The sequence below is a fragment of the Arachis hypogaea genome, chromosome 14, assembly GCF_003086295.3.
Source record: "Arachis hypogaea cultivar Tifrunner chromosome 14, arahy.Tifrunner.gnm2.J5K5, whole genome shotgun sequence".
Lineage (NCBI taxonomy): Eukaryota > Viridiplantae > Streptophyta > Magnoliopsida > Fabales > Fabaceae > Arachis > Arachis hypogaea.
Window position 1 is genome coordinate 24,084,709 of NC_092049.1, and position 24,505 is coordinate 24,109,213.

The following is a 24,505-nucleotide window of genomic DNA, read 5'->3' on the forward strand; positions in this document are numbered from 1 at the left end:
CTTTAATAATATATAAAAGCATTCGAGACACATCTCTTTTGTTAAAGTTACTCATATCAAAAATTATCCTCAAAACCATAACCAACGCTCTTTCAAATTTTTGGGGAATAATTTTCAACAGTACCTCCCTAAAATTGGAGTTTACCACCTGTCACGGGTTCCCCCAAACCAATCTCAGTACCGCATCAGCATTTCAATTTAGTGGTTTTCGCATTAGTCTTTCAAAACCAATCATTATAAATCTCAATCTAAATCCAAAGTCACTATGGCCAAACATCATGGTACTCATCTCTCAAACACGACAACTTGCACTCTCTCATCATCTAAATCCAATTATGCATCAATGATAATTTTCTCATCCGCTTTAAAACCATCATAGCTCGCAGCCGCAATCAATTCCAACTATTGGGGATCATTACTTGTAGTAACCCACTTAACCCTTCTAGTATTCAAACTTAAGATATTATAGTAAACTTTTATAGCTCCTATTCGTAGCTATCCTGTGTTACTGCTTCTGCAAGCTTCTGCTGCTTTATTCTGATCTCTCGTCTAGAATGAGCTCTATCACTTACTTCCTCAAGTACTCAACCACAACTTAGCATGACTGGCATTTCAAATCAACGTTTCCAAATCCCTCATTTAGGACCATTCTTTATCTATTTACAAAGGAACTAAAAGTCATGGGTTCAATCCGTTTCACTAAAGATCCAGAAATCAACCAACTACATAACAAACACAACACATCATTCTCAACAAAAAAAAAATCGTTTACATCACAGGCATTTATCCATTTGTATTAAGGCAAATCCTTACTCGGACCATCCGGGTTGCTCCTCAGTTTAATATTAAACTCGACATTCCTAGTTTTATTGTACAGGCGGTATTATAAAATCACGCACTGTCCTTTAAGCCTGATTATTGCAATTACCTCAATCTTACTGTCGCAATCGGCCCGCATCCTGACTCTCTCCTTGTTGGCAATTTCTTGATACATGCCCTGGTAACCCGCACTTGTAACATACACCTAACCCCAATCGGCACGGCCTATTTGGGTGATGACTCCCACATCTCTGACAGCTCGAAACATCAGAAGCAGCCGCTGCCCGTTTTCCCTTACCATTCCTTTGGGACTCCTCACTCATTGCAAAGTTATTCTGTCCTTGGGGAAAGTGTTGTACGTATCCTCTCTCCTTAAACTCTCGACCCCTTGGTGCGAATCCTTGGTTGTGCTCTCTATGACTTCCTTTCTCTGCAACCCTTCTTTTCACACACTCTTCAGCAATTCTGCTCTTATTCACTAACTCTGAAAAAGTTTGGATCTCCATTGGTCCCACTGAACTTAAGATGTCACTCCGGAGCCCTCCTTCATACTTAATGCATTTCCATTCCTCGAAGTCTCCCGGAGCTCCTTGACACATGCGGGAAAACCTGAATAGCTCCTCAAATTTGTCTATATACTTAGATACGGACATAGCACCTTGCTTCAGCTGCAGTAACTCTAATTCCTTGGCTGTCCTGGCAGAATTTGGAAAGTACTTCTTATAGAATTCCACCTGGAAGGCATCCCAAGTGATAAGATCATTCCCCTGTTGCAGAAGATGTCGAGCCCCTTGCCACCAATGCGATGCTTCCCCCGTGAGCAGATAGGTAGCAAATTTAACACACTGCTCTTCAGGAACCAACTGCGCTTGCAGTGCTCGCTCCATGGCCTGAAACCAAGTATCAGCTTCAGTCGGATTGGAGGCTCCCTTGAACTTAGGTGGATTAACCTTTAAGAAGGTTGCCAGTGTCATCGGGCCCTGAGCTTCCCTTCCGCCATTGCCATTATTGTTTATCTGTTGCCCAAGAGCCTCCGCAGTGGCCTACACAGCCACAGCCATATTCTCCAACGCCGCCATAAGGTTTACCGGGTTATTCGGGTTAATTTCTGGTTCCTGCGTATTAGTACGGTCTCTTTCACGTCCCCGACCGGATCCACGAGGCGCCATCTGGTTCCTATAAACACCAAACAATCGATATCAAGTTGATCAGTCTCAATATCGGAAGTATAGTGCTTCAAAGTACCAAAGGTACACTCATGGACTTCATGCTAGAAGTATCGATTTGATACCCTAACTAGCACAGGCACAGACTCAGAGTATGCATTGAAGCATAAGCAGTTCCATCCCTCAGGCTCACGAGGACGAACTGCTCTGATACCATAATGTAACACCCTAATATTCAAATCCTTATGCTCGAGTCATAAGTTAATGATATTACGGTGGTACGACTCTCAGGTGGATTTTTAATAAATAAATATAGGTAATTTCGAAAGGAGTATTAATCGATAAGCATGAAAAGAGTAGAAATAAAATCGCGAAGACGTATCACTCACGTTTCGACAACAAAAGATAAACCGTGAAGCCAAAAACGATATACGGACAAGGCGTAGAGGAGATTGAGAGATAGATAACAGATAGATATTTATAACATAAGTAAATAGCCACTAGTCGCGACCCGCGAAGTTTAGGCCGGCTAGGGTATAGTATGAAAGTAGTTGACAACAGTATATCCTAATCTCTCCCAAAGGAAACATGAGAGCCTCTATAGGCAAATTCAAAGAGTTCAATACATAATATAATCTTTCCAAAACAAAGGTGGAGATATTCTAAGCAAAACACCAAGTAGAGAAAATAAAGATCTTCGCCGTCTCTCAAACGACCCACAACTCACTTCTGAGCACCTGGACCTGTATCTGAAAAACAAGAGATATATACGGAATGAGAACCCCGGGCCCATGGGTTCCCAGTACAGTAAAAGTGCCAAATAAATTCAATGTACTGCAATAAAAACTCACTAAGCATCCTAAACTTCTTCACCAATTATTCATCCTAGGTTCTCGCTAAACCATGAATAGGCAACTGTCATGAGGGAGTGCTAAATCTAATTCATGTTTCACATGTTTCCCAACTCGCTGACTCTTCCACGAATCAGACTCAGAATCATAAGCAAAACCATCACCAGTTGTTCTGCCTCAGCAATTCTATATCAATACATCATACCCTCGCCTGGAGCTAGTGAAACCACGTCACTGCGTCTACCCAGGGAGCTCCAATTATCTCATTCAATAATCATCATCATCATGCAATCGCATCATCAATTCATCTCATCAAGAACAGCCCTCACACCCACCGACACCAGCATGATGGGCCTATCAGTTGTACAAACATAAGAAATACAGGCAAGTAATACACAAATATGGTACAAGTAGAACAAGTAGCATATAGTCAGGTAACATGGCATATATGATGTAGAAATCCAAAACAAATGGCAAACCGAAACAATTCAAGCATATGCAAATGATGAATGCCTGCCCTATGGCTGATGATATCATCTGTCGGTTATATAGCCAACCCGACATGTCCTGGTAGCTAACCATTGGACAGAAACACCCATTGCGGAGCAAGTAGGTTTGAGCTACAACCCCTTTGCTACTACCCGCTCAACCCAGAGCCAGTGGAATAACCACTACTGCGGCTACTACCCAGGCGGGTGTTTAAAAGCTCAACTTGGAGCGAGTGGATTCACCACTACTGCCGCTACTACCCAGGCGTCACAATCTCTGACCTGGAGCAAGTGGGACGAACCACAACCCTTGCTACTACCCAGGATCTCAAAACATACATTCGTTCAGTTTAGAAGCAATCATCACTGTTATCAAATCTCAAACATTAACCTGGAGCAAGCGGGACGAACCACCACCCTTACTACTATCCAGGTATCACAAATACACATTTATTCAAAACTACATAATTAAACTCATTTATCATAAACATCCTTTCCCGTCTCATACCCGGAGCAAGTGGACAACGCCACTGCCTACTACCCGGGGTCACACATCATATTTCAGCATTTATCATTATTATCCATTCAACACATTCATTCATTAATCATATATGCATTTATACTCAGCCATAAACAGTAATGGCTTTGCCGTAACCCGGCAATAACTCAGCCATTCGGCTCATGGTTCAATCAAGAACCGGCCATTCATCAATAAATATAGCCCTTTGGCTCATGGCATACACAGTACTTCCACCGTCATCCTCCATATCTCACATAATCATCTTTGATCATCATTGATCGTAACCTTTCCCCTTGCTTCACTCACAAGTTACCACTTCCTCTAGTTCCTTTCTCATTGCTAGGCATATCATAATGATATAATACATAAGGGGTGAGATCGGAGGCTTAGAAGTATGAGATTTGGCTTTAAAAACTCAAAAATCAACTTTGGCATGAAAACAGGGCCACGCGTACGCGCACTCCACGCGCACGCGTGGATGGACATAAAACTCATCGACGCATATGCATCATGCACGCGGACGCGTGGATTGAAAATTAGCCAAACGACGCGCACGCGTCAGTTACGGGTACGCGCGGATACATTTGTGCCCCAGGCACAAAAATAGCACAACTCTCGGAAAAATGGCTGGGCATTTAGTGCAGCGCATCGACGCACCCGTGCACACCACGCGCACGCGTGGATGGTGTTTTCTTGAAGAACGGCGCGTATGCGCTAGGTGCGCCTACGCGCGGAGGGTCTTTCTGCTAAAAATTTTCTAAGTTAAAAGCTGCACAGATTCAACCCCCAATCTTCTGATGGACATAACTTTCTCATTTTAAATCGTTTTTCGCTCGTTCTTCGAACGGCACGGACATCCTGGATCCAATTTCATTTTTAAACAGGTTTGGCATAAAACGGAAATCTGCAGTCCAAGTTATGTCCCGTCAAAGTATGCCCAAACACCATATTTTCATACAAAACCACAAGGTGCCATTTTCAAAACAAGCCATTTTCAACTCTTTTCAAAATCAACCAAAACATGCCAATTTCATCCCTTTCTTTGAAATCAATCAAAATATACCAAAATCAATATCAAGCCTCCTCAACTCACACATTGACACTTTCTCAAACTCAAACACATTTACATATCATATACTCTTCCTTGTGCCGAATTTCAACAACACTATTTCCAATCAACCATCATTCTACATAATCAATATCATACTCACTATCACGTGGTTTCACCCACAAATCAACCTTAATCATTCCTCAAGCATATATCACAACATACATATCTCTAATGCATCATCATACTATCAAGGCATCAATAATCATAATCACATATATGACCACATAATATATCTCAACCAAAACCAAACATACCTCATCTATATAATTTCACCCAAATTTACCAAATTCCACACTTCAACTCCTCAAACCTTATTATTCAATAACCAACCCAATCATTCATATATTCATTATCTGAAATTCATCCAATCACTTGTGTCATCATACGATGCACACATCAACTTACCTTTCTTACCTTTTTTCGGCCTCCGGCCCAATTTCACAATTTAAATGCATAAACCACAAATCAATACTCATTACCCAGTACATCAAATTCTCAATACACCAAGCATACAAGGCTACACAATTCTCAATCCAATCATTAATTCACATTACATACCAACTTTGCATATTAGCACCAACCATTTACGCAATCCAAACTTAATCCTAGGGGCATCTAGCCTAGGAATTCTAATCACAACACACAATACTTAAATGAAACTTAAACCGTACCTCTTGTAGCCAAACCAATTGAGCCTCTTCTTTGGAAGTCTTCACCAACCTTAGCTCCAAGCCTCACCAAAGCTCCTCAAGCAATACCAATCTCCCAATTGTGCACCAACATCACCAAATACACTAACATAACCAATATCACATACATACATCAACCTAGGGCTCATAAAAATGACAAATCACAAGGGTTTGAGCACTTCTTACCTCAGCCCATATGAAGTAGGGATAGAACCCACTTAGAATCCATGTTGGAGTATCCCTAAACACCCAAAATCACAAGATTTCAACACTAACTACCCAAAAACGTATAACAGTGGGGAATTTCAAAAACTGGACAGAGATGAATGGAATACTCACCACAAAGCTTAGATATAATTGTAGAGGATGAGAAGAGTAATGCGTGGCCGTAAACGGCTCGTCAATCGGAGCTCCGTAGCTCAAGTTATGGTGGTTTGATGATCAAAGAGAGTTAGATTTTCTCTCTTCTCTTCTCTCTTCTCAAATCAGCGCCCCAACCCTTCTTTTTAGGGTAAAATGTGCTGAAATGCTCACAACTAATATTTATATATGTTGGGTCTTGAGCCCACTTAGACCTGGTTCACTTATTTTTGCCCATTGGCCCAATTTTGGGCCAAAACCTTTAAGATTAGCGCTCTAAATCGCACTTTAAATATTTCTACCTTCCCTAATTATAATTCCTCATTTCTTAATCTTATTTACCCATAATCAATTTCCTCAGCTGTAGTACCAGACAGATCTCAGCCGGTACTACTGGTCAAAATTCCACTGCGCGTTTTTACGCAGAAAACTATATTTTTCAACTCGGAAAAATTCACTGAATCTAAATGTCATATTTAGATGATCAAATTCCAATTGTCGAATCTTCCAACCATATTCGCTCCCATTTAACTTATTATTTAATTAATTTCGGTTAGACTGGGTATTACACTTTGATCATTATTTATCATGTCTTTCTTTAATTCCCTTTCTTATGTTATGAATTTTTCATTTACCATGAGCGAGTAGTTCCCTAACTTGATGGGGGGTTTATTGAAAGGAACCCTTGAGTTGGGATGCTCAAGAGAAAGATTGTAATTGGGTTTATTGTTGGATTGCTCTCTAGTCACTAACACCAATCCTCCCAAGAGCGGATTGGAACTTGTGGATAGAAACAGCATTCCAACTTGTTTGACTTTCCCTTACTTAGTAAGAGACAAGTAAACATAATAACCCTCAATTGTCAATTAATCTTGAGAGTACTGCAACAAGAATAGGGCTTCCAGCTAATCAACTCCCAGTCAAGACTTTTATTTAAATTTATATAAATTCTCTAATTTAATTTTCTGCCATTCAAATCAAACCTTTTTGAAAACATCTAATTAATAAAATAGCACACTTTCTTGCAACTCGTTGGGAGATGACCTGGGATTCATACTCCCAGTATTTTAATTTTAATTTTGTGACACCCTTCTAAATTGATAAAGCGGATTTTTGGTTAGTTGAGAACTATACTTGCAACGCATATTTTATAATCATTCTTGATTAGCCAATTTCCACCCACGTCAATTTTTGGCACCGTTGCCGAGGAGTTGCAATAGAGTGCTAAAGTTATTAATTGGATTTTTATTTATTTATTTGCATTTTATTTTATTTTGCTACTATGAGCTGCTTGTTTCTTTCGCTAGATGACGCGTTCACTTCCTTATCCAAGCTTGCCAGTATTCGATCCTGAGATTGAAAGAACCATCTCACGAATAAGGCGAACTCGGCGTCGGTTAGTCCTCTCTGAGGGCGGATCTGAAACGTCATTTGAGGAAGAAACCAGCCCCCGTTCTACTGATTCGGTTGTTTTACGTGTAGACGACATGGCAGCACCTAGGAGAGTTACTATCCAGGAGGAAGGAGCCCCTAATTTTACAATGCAACCGTTTCAAGCGCATCACCCAGCGGTGGCTACAGACTTTGAAATAAAAACCGCACTGCTCAATTTGATGCCCAAGTTTCATGGCTTACCTGCTCAAGAGCCTATCAGGCACCTGAGAGATTTTCAAGCAGCCTGTTCTACTGTCAGGCGTGACGGTGCAAATGAAACTTCAATTTTGCTGAAAGCTTTCCCGTTTTCTCTTGAGGGAAAGGCGAAAGAGTGGTACTACACTCAATCCGCAGCAACTGTATCCGACTGGGATACACTCAGAAAAGAATTTTTGGAAAAATTCTTCCCAGCTGAAGTTACTGATAAACTGAGGAAAGACATTTCCATGATTGTTCAGGATGAATCCAAGATTCTCTATGAATACTGGGAGCGCTTCAATAATCTTCTGGAAGCATGCCGCCACCACATGATTGACAAGATAGTGTTACTCAGTTATGTCACACAGGGCATGAGGCCCCAAGATAAAACCACATTGGAAAGTGCTAGCATTGGGTCTATGAAGAAGTACAAGACCACTGATGAGGCATGGCAATTGATTAGCGACTTAGCTGAATCCACTCGGAATCATAGGCAGAAACAAGGCCGTTCAAAAGCCGTTGCGGAAGTATCCTCTAGCAGAGAGACTGCTGCTCTAACTCAGAGTATTTGTGAAATGACCAACTTGCTGAAGCAAATACAATTAAATCAACAAATTCAGCAAGCTCAACCTTCTCCAGCACAGCAAAATCAACAGTTAGTCCCACAGAGAGTCTGCGGAATTTGTGCTGATTATAGCCATTATACTGATGAATGTCCGCAGCTTCAGCAGGAAGATAACACCGTGGCAGCCACTCATAACTTCTATGACCGCCCCAACCAAGGGTACAATCAAGGTGGCAATTACAACCATGGATGGCAGGATAATTCTAACCAGAATTGGAGGGACAACAACAACAGAGGAGGCAGAGATAATCAGAGAAATCAGAGGTGGACAACAACAGGCAGCAGAATCAGAATCAGCCTTACAGAGCACCTCACCTGAGGCAATCCCAAGGACCACAGAATACCCAACAGCAGACTTCTCAAATTACTTATCCTTCTTCGTCTTCTAATGATGACTTACTACAATCTATTGATCAGAGACAATAGACCATAGAAAATAACATTCAAACCACTCTGAATGGTCTGAACGCTACTTTGCAAGCTCTTGTCTCACAGATTGGATCAATGAATAACTCCAATAATCAGTCTTTAAGCTCCAGTGGAATCCTCTCTCAACCATTATCCAATCCAAAGGGTGGTATTAATGCCATCACCCTCAGGTCCGGAACCACACTGCAGGAGAGGAACCAGGAGGAGCCAAACCCACCAGAACACGCCTCAGCTGAAGAGGTAGTGGAAATAGAAGATGTTGAAGAGGAAGAGGATATACAGGACATGGCTGAAGAAGAAGAAGTGCAACCACAAGAGGAAGCACTGAAAGGCGCAAACACTGCAGAAGACACCACTCCTATTCCATTTCCACAACTTGCAAGGAAGCCCAGGAAGCAGCTGGAACCCGATCCAAAAATGGTAGAGATATTCAAAAAGGTTGAGGTAACTGTTTCTTTATTTGATGTTATTCAACATGTACCTAAATATGCAAAGTTTCTAAAAGATTTATGTATACATAAAGACAAAATTAATGAATTAGAAACTATTCCTTTAGGTAGTTCCATATCTGCTTTAATGGGAGGTTTACCTGAAAAGTGTAGTGACCCAGGTCCTTGTATGGTTAATTGTACTATTGGTGGTGTAATAATTTCTGACTGCATGTGTGATCTAGGAGCATGTGTTAGTATAATGCCTTTGTCTATATATGATATTTTGAGGCTCCCTCCCTTAAAAAGGTCGGCAGCTCGTTTTGTGTTAGCAGATAAAAGCATTATTACAGTGGCTGGAGTTGTTGAAGATGTTTTAGTGGGCATTAAGGGACTCACATTCCCCACTAATTTTTATATTCTGGAGATGCCCCTAAATAACTCAGAGAAGCCATCATCAGTCCTACTCGGAAGACCATTCCTGAAGACCTCAAAGTTTAAATTAGATGCTTTTTCAGGAACATACTCTTTTGAAATAGATGGCCGAGTAGTAATCTTCAATTTGAATGGAGTTGTGAAGCATCCTCTGGAGGATCATTCTATCCTCCAGTGCGACATCATTGATGAAACTGTAGCTGAAGTTCACTAGGAGGAGTTAGAAAAGAAGCACACAGGACAAGGTCCGAGTGTGGGGACACTCGTGAACGACAATGAGGGCACTTCGGCATTTTCACTAGCTTCAGATAATCCAGAGCCTGACCATGAGCAGAAGCTAGAGTTGAAACCCCTTCCCCCACACCTCAAGTATGCCTACCTTGAGGACAAGCAGAAGTTTCCAGTTATCATTGCACGGGAACTCACTTCTCAACAAGAAGAGCAATTACTTAGTATGTTGAGGAAGCACAAAAAGGCAATAGGTTGGAGTTTAGCAGATATAGTAGGCATCAACCCTCAAGTCTGTGAGCACAGAATATTTTTAGAAGAGGGAGCAAGACCTGTCCGTCAACCTCAGAGAAGACTAAACCCCACTATCTTAGAGGTTGTTAAGAAGGAAGTGACCAGACTACTGGAGGCAGATATCATCTATCCCATCTCAGACAGTGAATGGGTGAGCCCAGTACAAGTAGTGCCAAAGAAGTCTGGCGTCACTGCAGTGAAGAATGAGCATGGAGAGCTCCTGATAACCAGAGTTCAGAATGCCTGGAGGGTATGCATTGATTACAGGCGTCTCAACCAAGCAACCCGTAAGGATCACTATCCTCTTCCATTCATTGATCAAATGCTGGATCGCCTGTCAGGTAAATCACATTATTGCTTTTTAGATGGTTACACAGGTTATTTCCAGATTCATATAGCTGCTGAGGATCAGGAAAAGATCACTTTTACATGTCCTTTTGGGACTTATGCTTACAAGAGAATGCCCTTTGGCTTGTGCAATGCACCAGCTACTTTCCAAAGGTGCATGATGAGTCTTTTCTCTGATCTTATTGAGGACTGTATGGAAGTTTTTATGGACGATTTTAGCATTTATGGTGATTCCTTTGGCCTTTGCTTAGATGGACTATCTAGAGTATTAGATAGATGTGTCAGTACAAACCTTGTATTAAATTTTAAAAAATGTCACTTTATGGTTAAACAAGGGATTGTACTAGGACATGTTGTGTCTAATACTGGCATATCTGTAGATCCAGCAAAGGTGGATGTTATTTCTAGTTTACCTTACCCCTCTTCTGTGAGAGAGGTCCGTTCTTTCCTTGGCCATGCAGGTTTTTACAGAAGGTTCATTAAGGACTTCAGTAAGGTAGCACTTCCCTTATCCAGATTTTTGCAAAAAGATATTGAGTTCGAGTTCAGTGAAAATTGCAAACAAGCGTTTGATAAGCTGAAGACCGCACTGACTCAAGCCCCAATTGTGAGAGGACCAGATTGGAGCTAACCATTTGAAATAATGTGTGATGCTTCCAACCATGCAGTAGGAGCAGCACTGGCTCAGCGTGAAGGTAAGGATCCTTTTGTTATTGCTTATGCGTCTAAAACTTTAGATGCTGCTCAGTCCAATTACACTACTACTGAGAAAGAGCTTCTTGCTATTGTTTTTGCTCTGGATAAATTTTGAGCCTATTTACTTGGTGCGAAGGTAGTAGTGTATTCAGACCACGCAGCTCTAAAGTATTTATTATCTAAAAAGGAGTCCAAACCAAGGCTTATACGTTGAATACTGCTATTACAAGAATTTGATTTAGAAATTAAGGATAGGAGTGGAAACCAGAATTTAGTGGCAGACCATTTGAGTTGCCTTGAGCACATTACAGATGACTCCACTCCTATAGCTGATAATTTCCCATTTGACAACCTGCAAGCAGTATCTGAGATAGTCCCTTGGTATGCGCCTGTAGCTAATTATCTAGTTAGCCGCACTTTTCCTCCAAAATTTTCTAAGCATCAAAGAGACAAGCTGAAAAGCGAGTCTAAATATTATATATGGGATGACCCATATTTATGGAGATGTGGCGCTGACCAGGTAATTAGACGGTGTGTGCCTCAATCAGAATTCCAGTCTATCTTAGAGGCCTGTCACTCATCTGAGAGTGGAGGACATTTTGGCCCTCAAAGAACTGCTAGAAAAATCTTAGACTGTGGATTCTGGTGGCCTACTCTTTTTAAGGACGCTGCTGAATTTTGTAGTTCTTGTTTTCCATGCCAGAAATTCGGTAATATATCCAGGAGGGACGAGATGCCTTAACAAATTATGCTTTTCTGTGAAATTTTTGATGTTTGGGGCATTGACTTCATGGGTCCATTTCCAAATTCTAATGGTTATTTTTATATATTGTTAGCTGTGGATTACGTTTCCAAATGGGTGGAAGCAATTCCTACCCGCACTGTGTGATGCTAACACTGTTGTTTCCTTTGTGAGAAACCATATTATTTGTCGCTTTGGATCACCACGAGCAATCGTGAGTGATCAAGGCACCCATTTTTGTAACAGGAGACTAACAGAACTAATGAAGAAGCATGAGATAATTCATAAAGTTGCAATAGCCTACCATTCTTAGACTAATGGGCAAGCCGAGGTGTCAAATAGAGAGATAAAGCGTATCTTCCAGAAGATAGTCAAACCTCATAGAAGAGACTGGAGCACCAGGCTACAAGATACACTTTGGGCGTACAGAACCGCATACAAAACACCCATTGGGATGAGTCCTTTTCACTTAGTTTATGGAAAAGCTTGTCATCTCCCTGTTGAAGTGGAGCACAAAGCCTTTTGGGCAGTAAAGGAATGTAACATGGGAATTAAAAAAGCCGGAGCTGAAAGGAAGTTGCAACTGCAAGAACTGGAGAGCCTTCGCCTAGAAGCTTATGAGAAATAAAGACTATACAAGGAGAAGATGAAGGCTGTACATGATCAGCACATCAAGAGGAAAGAGTTCCAACCTGGGGACTTAGTCCTCCTTTATAAATCTCGACTGAGGCTCATGCCAGGCAAGTTGAGATCAAGATGAGAAGGTCCATACAGAGTAGAGAAGGCCGAACCGTACGGAGTCTATCACCTAAGCCATCCTTCAAGCTCTGAACTTATCAAAGTTAATGGACATCGTTTAAAGTTGTACCATGGCGAGAAACTGAAGAAAAACAAGGAGCTTGAGATCTTCCTCTTGGAAGATCCCCACATAGCCGAAGACTGAGCTAGTGGAGCATCCAACTTACGGACGTTAAAGCAAAGTGCTAGGTGGGAGACAACCCACCATGGTATGATCGTTCTTTTCTTTATTTTTAGTTTTCTTATTCAATAACTCTTCTCTTTATTAGTACATTTCGTGCATCTGCATTTACATACTTTTATTTAAAAAAAAAAGAGCACGCGACGCGACCGCATCAGCGACGCGTCCGCGTCGCAAGGAGATGGGAGACAATATTAATATGAACAGAGAGTTACGCAGGAGCAGCGCTGGAGGCGTGCCAATGGCACAAATCATCCCACGCGACCGCGTCATATGGGAATAATGGCCTCCCACGCGACTGCGTGCCCCACGCGGCCGCGTGACCAGGATTTCGACGTCAAAGTGGTGCACACCCGAAAGTTGTGCGAGAGTGGTGCTGGATTGGTGCTGAATGCATAATCCTTCCCATGCGGCCGCGTGACCCACGCGAATGCGTCACATTCTTCTAAAGCCCACTCACGCGATCGCATGCCCCATGCGATCGCGTCAGTTCAAATTTGGCACTAATAATAATTTGAACAGAGAGTTGTGCGAGCGCAAGGCTGCCCTCGCGCCAGTAGCACGAATTTTGTCACGCGACCGCGTCGATCAACTTACAGCACAAGTCACGCGAACGCGTCACCCACGCGGCCGCGTCGCTTGCGCCGCGCAGCTCACCCTAAATTGCCAACCTATCTTATCTTTCTCTTCTCCAAATCCTATTTTTTCCTTTTCCCTCCTTATTTCTTCTTCCTCCCTTCTTCCATTCTTCCTTCTTTCTCACTTTTTACTCTCTCTCACCCCCCATTAACAAGGTTTTTCTTTTACTTCTTCCCTCATTACTTTTCTATTATTCTTCTTATTTTTATATGTTATCTTCTTTTCTTTTCTTTTTCCCTTCATTATTCATATTTTCTTTTTCTTTCTTTTTCCTTTTTACTTGGTGTTGTCAATTTATGTGAGTCATTATTTATTGCTTGTGGGTTGTTGTAAATTTTTTTGACAATTATATATCACTTTTTAAGGGATTACTTGCATGTTCAAATTCTTACTTTCAAGAGCTTCTTCTACAGGCATGCTATGTGTTTGTGAAAAAGCCCATATGGCATTATGAACTTCTCTACATCTTTCTACTCTAATATTCAATGCTTGCTTTTCACAGATTCCCTTTACTGTTTTATTCATTAAATTTAATTGTCAATACAAATGTGATGGTTAGTTACGAGTGATAACATATTTAAATTGGACATTGAATGCTTGATCTATGCTACTCATGCCTTTGCCTGCATGCCAATAAACCTCTTGCGTTTCATTGTCCTACATGCACTTGCTATATTTCCATTGATGAACTTTTCACATGTAATCCGGACCATGTGTTAACGTCATTCTTCTTTATTGTGCATTGATTATCACTTACATCACTCTCTTCCTTGCTTTACCCCTTTAAATTTAATTTACTTTCTCTTCCCTTTTTCAGGATGGCCACCAAGAAAGGAAAGGAGAAAGCTACTCCTAAACAACCAGCAAGAAGAGGAACAAAAAGAGCATTAGTGGCAGAACCCTCTTCAGCTGCAGTCAAGCCCTCAACAAAAAGGATTAAGAGGATTATAAAGGTTGATGAAAAAGAAAAAGCCTTCCCAGCAAAGGACACTGTGCGATTTCCCAATCGCTGCTGTGAGCAGACGTTCCCCATCCTGGCTGAAAGGAGTTACAACAACGAACACCTTCTTATCCTCCCGCCCAATATTGCTACTTTTGTTGAGCCGCAAATTGCACGAAGACAATGGAGATTCCTACAGAGACAGCCAAGGCAGGTCAATCTTTCTTGGGTAGTCGAGTTCTACTCCAACTTCCACCTGCCAACCCTGCAGTCTGTCCATGTCCGTCAAAAGTAAGTCCCCATTACAGAAGAGGCCATTTAAGAAGCTTTAGGTCTTTCCCCTATTCCAGAAGGATTGGACGCCTTTTAAGAAGCCGCACTCAAGCGCCAGATGTACCAATTTGACTGGGAAGCTGTTCTCAGAGTTATCGCACTACCTGGCAGCCGTTGGATCTACGAATACCATCGTACCCGCCCTAAGGGAATCTCGGCTTCAGCACTTACCTTGGAGTCTCGCGTATGGGCACAGATCATGTCCCATTACGTCTTTCTGAGCACTCACGAGTCCTCCTTCACTGCAGACATGGCCATTCTACTATGGTGCATCCTTACAGACCAGCCTCTGAATCTACCAAGACATATCCGGAATGCCATGGGACACGTACAAATTGCGGGCAACCTACCTTTTCCCGCCTTGGTCTCAGATCTTATCTCAGCCGCCGGAGTTTCCTACAGAGCTGGAGATACCAAAGCCATGCTTCCACGGGATGATCAGTATGTCCCCAACGGGAAGTACCTTAGACTTCCAGCAGCCACTATTAGCCAGCATACTGAACCAGTTGAAGATATTCCTTCTTCAACACCACAAGCACCTACAACAGATCAATTGCTCCATCAAATACTCGAAAGATTGGATCGGCAGGAACACAAAGCTAAGATGAGAGAGCGCCATAACGAGCGCCGATTCAAACACCTCAAGGAGCTACTTAAGGGACACTTCAAGGTCTCAGACACCCCGGACTCCACTTCCTTTACCAGCACAGGGAGCCATGATGGTCCCGACTGTGGAGATACTGCTACCAGCCCACCTTTGTTCCTGACAGATGGCACCGAGGATGGTGCAAAGCCTTAAGTGTGGGGAGGTCGGTCAGTACCTGACTTCCGGAGGTAATTTCTCTTCTCTAACACCAATAAATTAGGATATTTAGTTAGTTTTTCTTTTGTAGAATAGGATAAAATGCATAGAAATAGATTAGTTGCATGCATGTTCTACTTGATTGAAAAGACAATAAGTTTCTTCTAAGACCCTATTTTTGGAACAAAATTTCACTAATTTTAATTAAAACTTTTATGTTAAATTTGCTTGAAGTTGTATTTGGAACATGATTTTTGAGTTAAAGAACATACAACCTGTGAGATTTGAGCCTCTATGAATGGTTACATTATTTAACCATAATTATTTTATTCTTGTGTGTTTACTTCTCTATGATTGTAATCTATATTTTGTTTCATCTTATATGTCCAATATTTATTATATTTATATGTTTGCATATGATTGAGGCCATTATTTGTTTAGCTTACTTATCCAAATTAAGCCTACCCTTTCAATTACCTTTGTTAACCACTTTGAGCCTTTAAATCCCATCTGTTCTATATTTTACCACATTACTAGCCTTAAGCAGAAAAACAAGTATATATCCCAAATTGAATCTTTGGTTAGCTTAAGATAGAATTGTGTGTGCTAATTAAGTATGGGAAATTGTGGGAACAAAAGATAATAAGGGAATGTGTCATGATAATATAATGGGAATTTAGATACCTACTCATGTGAAACTGTAAGAATTAAAAAAAAAAATCTATGTGCATTGATAAGCTATGTTTATTTTTATGTCTCTGAAAAAAATAAAAAAAAAGAAAAAAAATAAAAAATAAAAAATCCAAAAATATTCAAAAAAATAAATAAGGGGACAAAATTACCCTAATGCTAAGTTAAGAATTCAAAAGAGCAATGCATGTATAATAAAATCAAAATAAAAGGTTGATACATGAGTATGGATGTGAAAGAGATTTCTGGGTAGCTAGGTATGAATTCTAAAGTTATATAGAATATATATAGGTTATGTTAAAGCTTGGGTTAATTAAAGATTCAATTTATAAGCTTACTTAGCCATATATATCCTTACCCTTACCTTGGCCCCATTACAACCCTGAAAAGACCTCATGATGTTTGCATTGGTATATTAAATGTTGTTGATTGGTTAGGAGAAGAACAAAAAAATTAGAAAGCATGATTAGAGAAGGATAGAGTGATGACTCTATACACTAGAGAGATTAGAGTGTACATACATCATCAGTGAGGGTTCCATGCTTGAATTTCTATGTTCTCTGCTTTCATGAGCTATCTTCTTGCATTTTTATTTGTTCTTACTCTATAAGAATTGAATTAGTGGAATTTGAATTGTAATTGTTTTGAAGAGCTTACTTACTTTTGATCAAGTGGACAAAAATCATATAGTTGCATTCATATATAGGTTGCATTGCATTGCATGGGTTTTACATGTTCCTACTCATTTATTTTATCTCCTTCAACTAAGCATGAGGACATGCTAATGTTAAGTGTGGGGAGGTTGATAAACCACTATTTTATGGTTTATATTGTGTTTAATTATGTGGTTTTATCATGATCTTTACCCACTTATTCATTAAATAAGCATGCATTTATAATTCCTTCCTAAAGTTATTGCATGATTGAAAACTTGCTTCCTAGAGACTTTTAATTATGTATTTTATTTCTCCTTTATTTCATTCGATGCCGTGATCTGTGCGTTAAGTGTTTCAGGCTTAATAAGGAATGAATGAGTTGGAGATTGGAAAGGAAGCTTGCAAAAATGGAAGGAACACAAGAAATTGAGGAGATGACCAGCGAGAAGCGACGCGGCTGCATGGATGACGCGACCGCGCGAAAGAGAGGAAATCGCAGTGACGCGACCGCATGGATGACGCGACCGCGCGACATGGAATAGCACGAGTGATGCGGTCGCATGGATGACGCGACCGCGTGGCAAAGCGAAACACCGAATGACGCGTCCGCATGAATGACGCGTCCGCGTGATGTGCGCGATCTGCATAATCTGCAGAATCACTGGGGGCGATTTCGAGCCTTATTTTGACCCAGTTTTCGGCCCAGAAAAGCAGACTAGAGCCAGAGAATATGCAGAACCGAAAACAACATTCATTCTACACAAGTTTTAGTTTTTAGATCTAGTTTTACTCCTCCTCTAGGTTTTCTCTCTACACATTCATAGTTTTTAGGATTTGTTATGTTCATTGTTTTTGCATTGGGATATTGAGAAGAGTTATTGCCTCATCAAGACTTCGACATTCTAGTTCGTTCTCTTTACTTGTCTCTTACTCTTCCATGTTCCTTATTTTACTTAATTTTACTATTGGATTATTTTAGTATTTATTAATACAAGAATTACTTTTATTTTTAATTAATCCTTTGATCATTATTTATCATGTCTTTCTTTAATTCCCTTTCTTATGTTATGAATTTTTCATTTACCATGAGCGAGTAGTTCCCTAACTTGATAGGGGGTTGATTGAAAGGAACCCTTGAGTTGGGATGCTCAAGAGAAAGATTGTAATTGGGTTTATTGTTGGATTGCTCTCTAGTCACTAACACCAATTCTCCCAAGAGCGGATTGGAACTTGTGGATAGAAACAGCATTCCAACTTGTTTGACTTTCCCTTACTTAGTAAGGGACAACTAAACATAATAACCCTCAATTGTCAATTAATCTTGAGAGTACTGCAACAAGAATAGGGCTTCCAGCTAATCAACTCCCAGTCAAGGCTTTTATTTAAATTTATATAAATTCTCTAATTTAATTTTCTGCCATTCAAATCAAACCTTTTTGAAAACATCTAATTAATAAAATAGCACACTTTCCTGCAACTCGTTGGGAGACGACCTGGGATTCATACTCCCAGTATTTTAATTTTAATTTTGTGACACCCTTCTAAATTGATAAAGCGGATTTTTGGTTAGTTGAGAACTATACTTGCAACGCATATTTTATAATCATTCTTGATTAGCCAATTTCCGCCCACGTCAATGAAACTCAAAGTGGCCTTAGATAGATCAGAGATTATATTTGCTAAGCTAGATGGATTCTGCTCAGAATTTTCTGTTTGTTATTGAGTGGATGATGGAAAAGACTTGCTATTGCTGAACCTGTTTCTTCCACCATTATTAAAGCCTTGTTGAGGCTTTTGTTGATCCTTCCATGAAGAATTTGGATGATTTCTGCATGAGGGATTATAGGTGTTTCCATAGGGTTCACCCATGTAATTCATCTCTGCTATTGCAGGGTTCTCAGGATCATAAGCTTCTTCTTCAGAAGATGCTTCTTTAGTACTGTTGGAGGCAGCTTGCACTCCATTCAGACTCTGAGAAATCATATTGACTTGCTAGGTCAATATTTTGTTCTGAGCCAATATGGCATTCGGAGCATCAATTTCAAGAACTCCCTTCCTTTGAGGCGTCCCATTACTTACAGGATTCCTCTCAGAAGTGTACATGAACTGGTTATTTGCAACCATGTCAATAAGTTCCTGAGCTTCTACAGGCGTTTTCTTCAAGTGAATGGATCCACCTGCAGAATGGTCCAGTGACATTTTTGATAACTCAGACAGACCATCATAGAATATATCCAGGGTGGTCCATTCTGAAAGCATGTCAGAAGGACACTTTTTGGTCAGTTGCTTGTATCTCTCCCAAGCTTCATAGAGGGATTCACCTTCATTTTGTTTGAAGGTTTAAACATCCACTCTAAGCTTACTAAGCTTTTGAGGAGGAAAAAACTTAGCTAAGAAAGTCGTGACCAGCTTATCCCAAGAGATCAGGCTATCTTTAGGTTGAGAGTCCAACCATATTCTAGCTCTGTCTCTTACAGCAAACAAGAAAAGCATGAGCCTGTAGACCTCGGGATCAACCCCATTGGTCTTAACAGTATCACAGATCTGCAAGAATTCAGTTAAGAACTGAAAAGGATCTTCAGATGGAAGTCCATGAAACTTGCAATTCTGTTGCATCAGAGAAACTAGTTGAGGTTTAAGCTCAAAATTGTTTGCTCCAATGGCAGGGATTGAGATGCTTCTTCCATGTAAATTGGAATTTGGTGCAGTAAAGTCACCAAGCATCTTCCTTGCATTGTTATTATTTTTGGCCATGTCTCCTTCTTTTTCAAAAATTTCTGTCAGATTTTCTCCAGAGAGTTGTGCTTTAGCTTCCCTTAGCTTCCTCTTCAGAGTCCTTTCAGGTTCAGGATCAGCTTCAATAAGAATGTTCTTATCCTTGTTCCTACTCATATGAAAAAGAAGAGAACAGAAAATAATAGCGATCCTCTTTGCCACAGTAGAGAGGTTCCTTTATGTGAGTAGAAGAGAAGAATAAAAGAAGGGGAAGAGAAAAACTCGAACACAGAGGGGAAGAGTGGGTTCGAATTCTTGAGTGAAAGAGGGGTGTTAGTAGATAAATAAATAAATAGAAGGAGATGAGAGATGAGAGAATAATTCGAAAATTAAACAAAAAAATTTTTGTTTTTAATTTAAAAATTAAAGTTAAAATTCAAAAATTTTAAAATAAAATAAAATTAAATTAAAATTTAAAACAATTAGTTAATTAAAAAGGAATTTTGAAAAAGAGGGAAGGGATTTTCGAAAATTAGAGAGAGAGAGAGTTAGTTAGGTAGTTTTGAAAAAGATAAGAATCAAACAAAAAGTTAAGTGGTTAATTGAAAAAGATTTGAAAATCAAATTTTGAAAAGATAAGAAGTTAGAAAAGATTTTGAAAAAGATTTGAAAAAGAAATTTAAAAATATTTGATTTTGAAAATTAGAGTTAATTACTTGATTAACAAGAAACTAAAAGTTATGATTTTAAAATTTAAAGATTGAAGCTTTCTTGATAGGCAAGTAACAAACTTTAAAATTTTTGAATCAATCACATTAATTTCGAAAATATGAAATAGAAATAGGAAAAAGATTTTGAAATTAAAGTTTGCAAATTTCGAAATTATGAAAGAAAAAATGAAAAAGATTTGATTTTTGAAAAAGGTTTGAAAAAGAAAGAATTTTTAAATTGAAAATTTGATTTGATTAATAAGAAACAATTGAATTTTAAAAATTTTTGAAAAAGTCAACTCAAATTTTCGAATTTTATGAGAAGAAAAAGGGAAAGATATTTTTTTATTTTTGAATTTTTAATGATGAAAGAGAAAAACAATGAAAAGACTCAAAACATGAAAATTATGAGTTAAAACAAAAGATGCATGCAAGAACACTTCGAATGTCAAGATGAACACCAAGAACACTTTGAATGTCAAGATGAACATCAAGAACATGTTTTTGAAAATTTTTAAGAAAAGAAAAACATGCAAGACACCAAACTTAGAAATTTTCAATGTTTAGATACTAACAAATTAAAAATGCACATGAAAAACAAGAAAAGACACAAAACATGAAAAATTAAAGATCAAACAAAGAAGATCATCAAGAACAACTTGAAGATCATGAAGAACACATGTATGATTTTCGAAATTTTAAAGAAAAATTAAAAGCATGCAATTGACACCAAACTTAAAAATTGACACTAGACTCAAACAAGAAACATAAAATATTTTTGGTTTTATGATTTTATAAATTTTTTTGTAATTTTTCTAAAATTACTTGGGAAAAGAAAAATAAGGATTTCAAAATTTCTAATGAGAATTACAGGAATCATGCAATGTTAGTCTATAGCTCCGGTCCAGGAATTAGACATGGCTCACTAGCCAGCCACGCTTTCAGTGAAAGCTCCATCCAAAACACTAGACATAGCCAATGGCCAGCCAAGCTTCAGCATGCATATCAGACATACAACAGCTGATACTTCATTCAACCTGCTTCTGTGCTGATGAGTGGAAGCCTCGGTCCAAAAGAATTTAGACATGACTTTACAACTAGCCAGGCTTCAACATATCTCATGAAACTCTAGAATTCATTCTTAAAAATTTTGAAGAACATAGAATAATTTATTTATTTTTTTTAATTTTTCGAAAATAAAAAGAATAAAAACAAAAACTTTAAATTAAAACAAAATTACCTAATCTGAGCAACAAGATGAACCGTCGGTTGTCCAAACTCAAACAATCCCCGACAACGGCACCAAAAACTTGGTACGCGAAATTGTGATCTCTTACAACGGCGCTAAAAACTTAGTGCGCGCGAATATGATCTCAACACTTCTTCACAACTTCGTGTAACTAACCAGCAAGTGCACTGGGTCGTCCAAGTAATAAACCTTACGTGAGTAAGGGTCGATCCCACGGAGAAGATAGCTGCCTTAAATTCTGCTAACTGCCTTGTTATAGAAGATAGCTGCTAATTGAGTTCAGCAACTTGTTCCTGAGGACTAAAGTCAGTTGATACTGCCTTAGCTTCTTCTTTCATGGAGGACTCATTACTTATGTACAGATGCTGATTTCTAGCAACTATATCGATAAGCTCTTGAGCCTCTTCAATAGTCTTTCTCATGTGTATAGATCCACCAGCTGAGTGGTCTAGAGATACCTGAGCTTTCTCTGTAAGCCCGTAGTAGAAGATGTCTAACTGCACCCACTCTGAAAACATTTCAGAGGGGCACTTCCTTAGCATCCCTCTGTACCTCTCCCAGGCGTTATAAAGGGATTCATCATCCTCTTGTTTAAAGCCTTGGATGTCCAGCCTTAGCTGTGTCATCCTTTTTGGAGGGAAATATTGATTCAGGAATTTGCCTGATAACTGTTTCCATGTTCTTATGCTTGCTGTGGATTGGTTATTTAACCACCTCTTAGCTTGATCTTTTACAGCAAACGAAAACAGTAACAGCCTATATACGTCCTGATCTACCTCCTTGTCACACACTGTGTCAGCAATTTGCAAGAACTGCGCCAGAAACTCAGTAGGTTCTTCCTGTGGAAGACCGGAATACTGGCAATTTTGCTGCACCATTACAATGAGGTGAGGATTTAGCTCAAAACTGCTTGCTTTGATGGGAAGTATACAGATGCTACTCCCATATGCAGCAGTAATAGGGTTAGCATATGACCCCAGAGTCCTTCTGGACTGTTCATTTCCATTTAGGCCCATGATGGATAAAATGGAATTGATATGAATTGCAAACAAAATATAGATTTTTATTATTTTTTTCGAAAAAAAATAAAATAAAATAAATGAAAAATGGGTGAAGATTTTCGAAAAATGAAGAGAGAGAAAGTGGTTAGTAAGTTTTGAAAAAGATATCATTTCAAAATTTTAAATGTTGAAACTACCTCAATAAGGAAACACCAAACTTAAAATTTTTAAATCACAATAAGAGAATAAGATTAAATTTTCGAAAATTATGAGCAATTAAAGGAAAGGATATATAATTTTTTTGAATTTAAATTTTATGAGGAAAGAAAAAAAAGTAAAAATGACACCAAACTTAAATTTTTAGATCAAAACAAAAGAAACAAACAGGAAAACTTTGAATATCATGATGAACGCTAAGAACAACTTTTGAAAATTTTTTTTAAGAAAACAGAAACACAAAGGACACCAAACTTAAAAATTGAAACTAAACTCAAACAGAAAAACATAATTATTAGTTTATAAAAATTTTTGAAAAAGAAAAAATTTGAAAAAGAAAATAAGGATTTAAAAAATTTTTTAACCAAAACAAAAATGGAAGACTATAAACCAAAAAGAAAAATTTTTCCTAATCTAAGCAACAAAATAAACTGTCAGTTGTCCAAACTCGAACAATCCCCGACAACGGTGCCAAAAACTTGGTGCACGAATTGTAAATCACACTTTTCACAACTCGTACCACTAACCAGCAAGTGCACTGGGTCGTCCAAGTAATACCTTACGTGCGTAAGGGTCGATCCCACGGAGATTGTCGGCTTGAAGCAAGCTATGGTTATTTTGTAATTCTTAGTCAGGAAATTAATAATAAAAGTGATTAGGTTTATGAAGAGTAAATAGCATAAATTAAATAATACTTGTTATGCAGTAATGGAGAACAGATTGAGGTTTTAGAGATGCTCTGTCTTCTGAATCTCTGCTTTCCTACTATCTTCTTCTTCACGCACGCAAGGCTCCTTCTATGGCAAGCTGTATGTTGGTGGGTCACCGTTGTCAATAGCTACCATCCGTCCTCTCAGTGAAAATGGTCCAAATGCGCTATCACCACACGGCTAATCATCTGTCGGTTCTCACTCATGTTGGAATAGGATCCATTGATCCTTTTGCATCTGTCACTACGCCCAGCACTCGTGAGTTTGAAGCTCATCACAGTCATCCCATCCCAGATCCTACTCGGAATACCACAGACAAGGTTTAGACTTTCTGGATCTCAGGAATGGCCGCCAATAGTCCTAGCCTATACCACGAAGACTCTGATCATGAACCAAGAGGCTAAGAGATATACACTCAATCTAAGGTAGAACGAAAGTGGTTGTCAGTCACGCGTTCATAGGTTGAGAATGGTGATGAGTATCACGGATCATCACATTCATCATGGTTAAGTGCGAGTGAATATCTTAGAATAGAGACAAGCGTGATTGAATAGAAAACAGAAGTAATTGCATTAATTCATCGAAACACAGCAGAGCTCCTCACCCCCAACCATAGGGTTTAGAGACTCATGCCGTCAGAAATACAATATGGAATGTGTAAAATGTCATGAGGTACATAGTAAGTCTCTAAAAGTAGTATTTATACTAACTAGTAGCTAGGGTTACAGAAAAATAAGCAACTAAGTGCAGATAGTGCAGAAATCCACTTCCGGAGCCTACTTGGTGTGTGCTTGGACTGAGCATTGAGCCTTACACATGTAGAGGCTTCTCTTGGAGTTAAACGCCAAGTTGCAGCCTGTTTGTGGCATTTAACTCTGGTTTGTAACCTGTTTCTGGCGTTTAACTTCAGAATAGGGCAGGAAGTTGGTGTTTGAATGCCTGTTTGCATCGTCAAAACTCGGGCAAAGAATGGACTATTATATAGTGCTGGAAAGCCTTGGATG

General features: G+C 39.2%; 1 non-coding gene across 1 annotated transcript; it reads left to right on the plus strand.

Moving 5' to 3' along the window:
- Window positions 1-19,153: 19,153 nt before the first annotated feature.
- On the plus strand, window positions 19,154-19,261 carry LOC112746701 (small nucleolar RNA R71). The gene has a single exon (XR_003174571.1). It is a non-coding gene; the product is annotated as a small nucleolar RNA R71 (small nucleolar RNA).
- The last annotated feature ends 5,244 nt before the right edge of the window (window positions 19,262-24,505 follow it).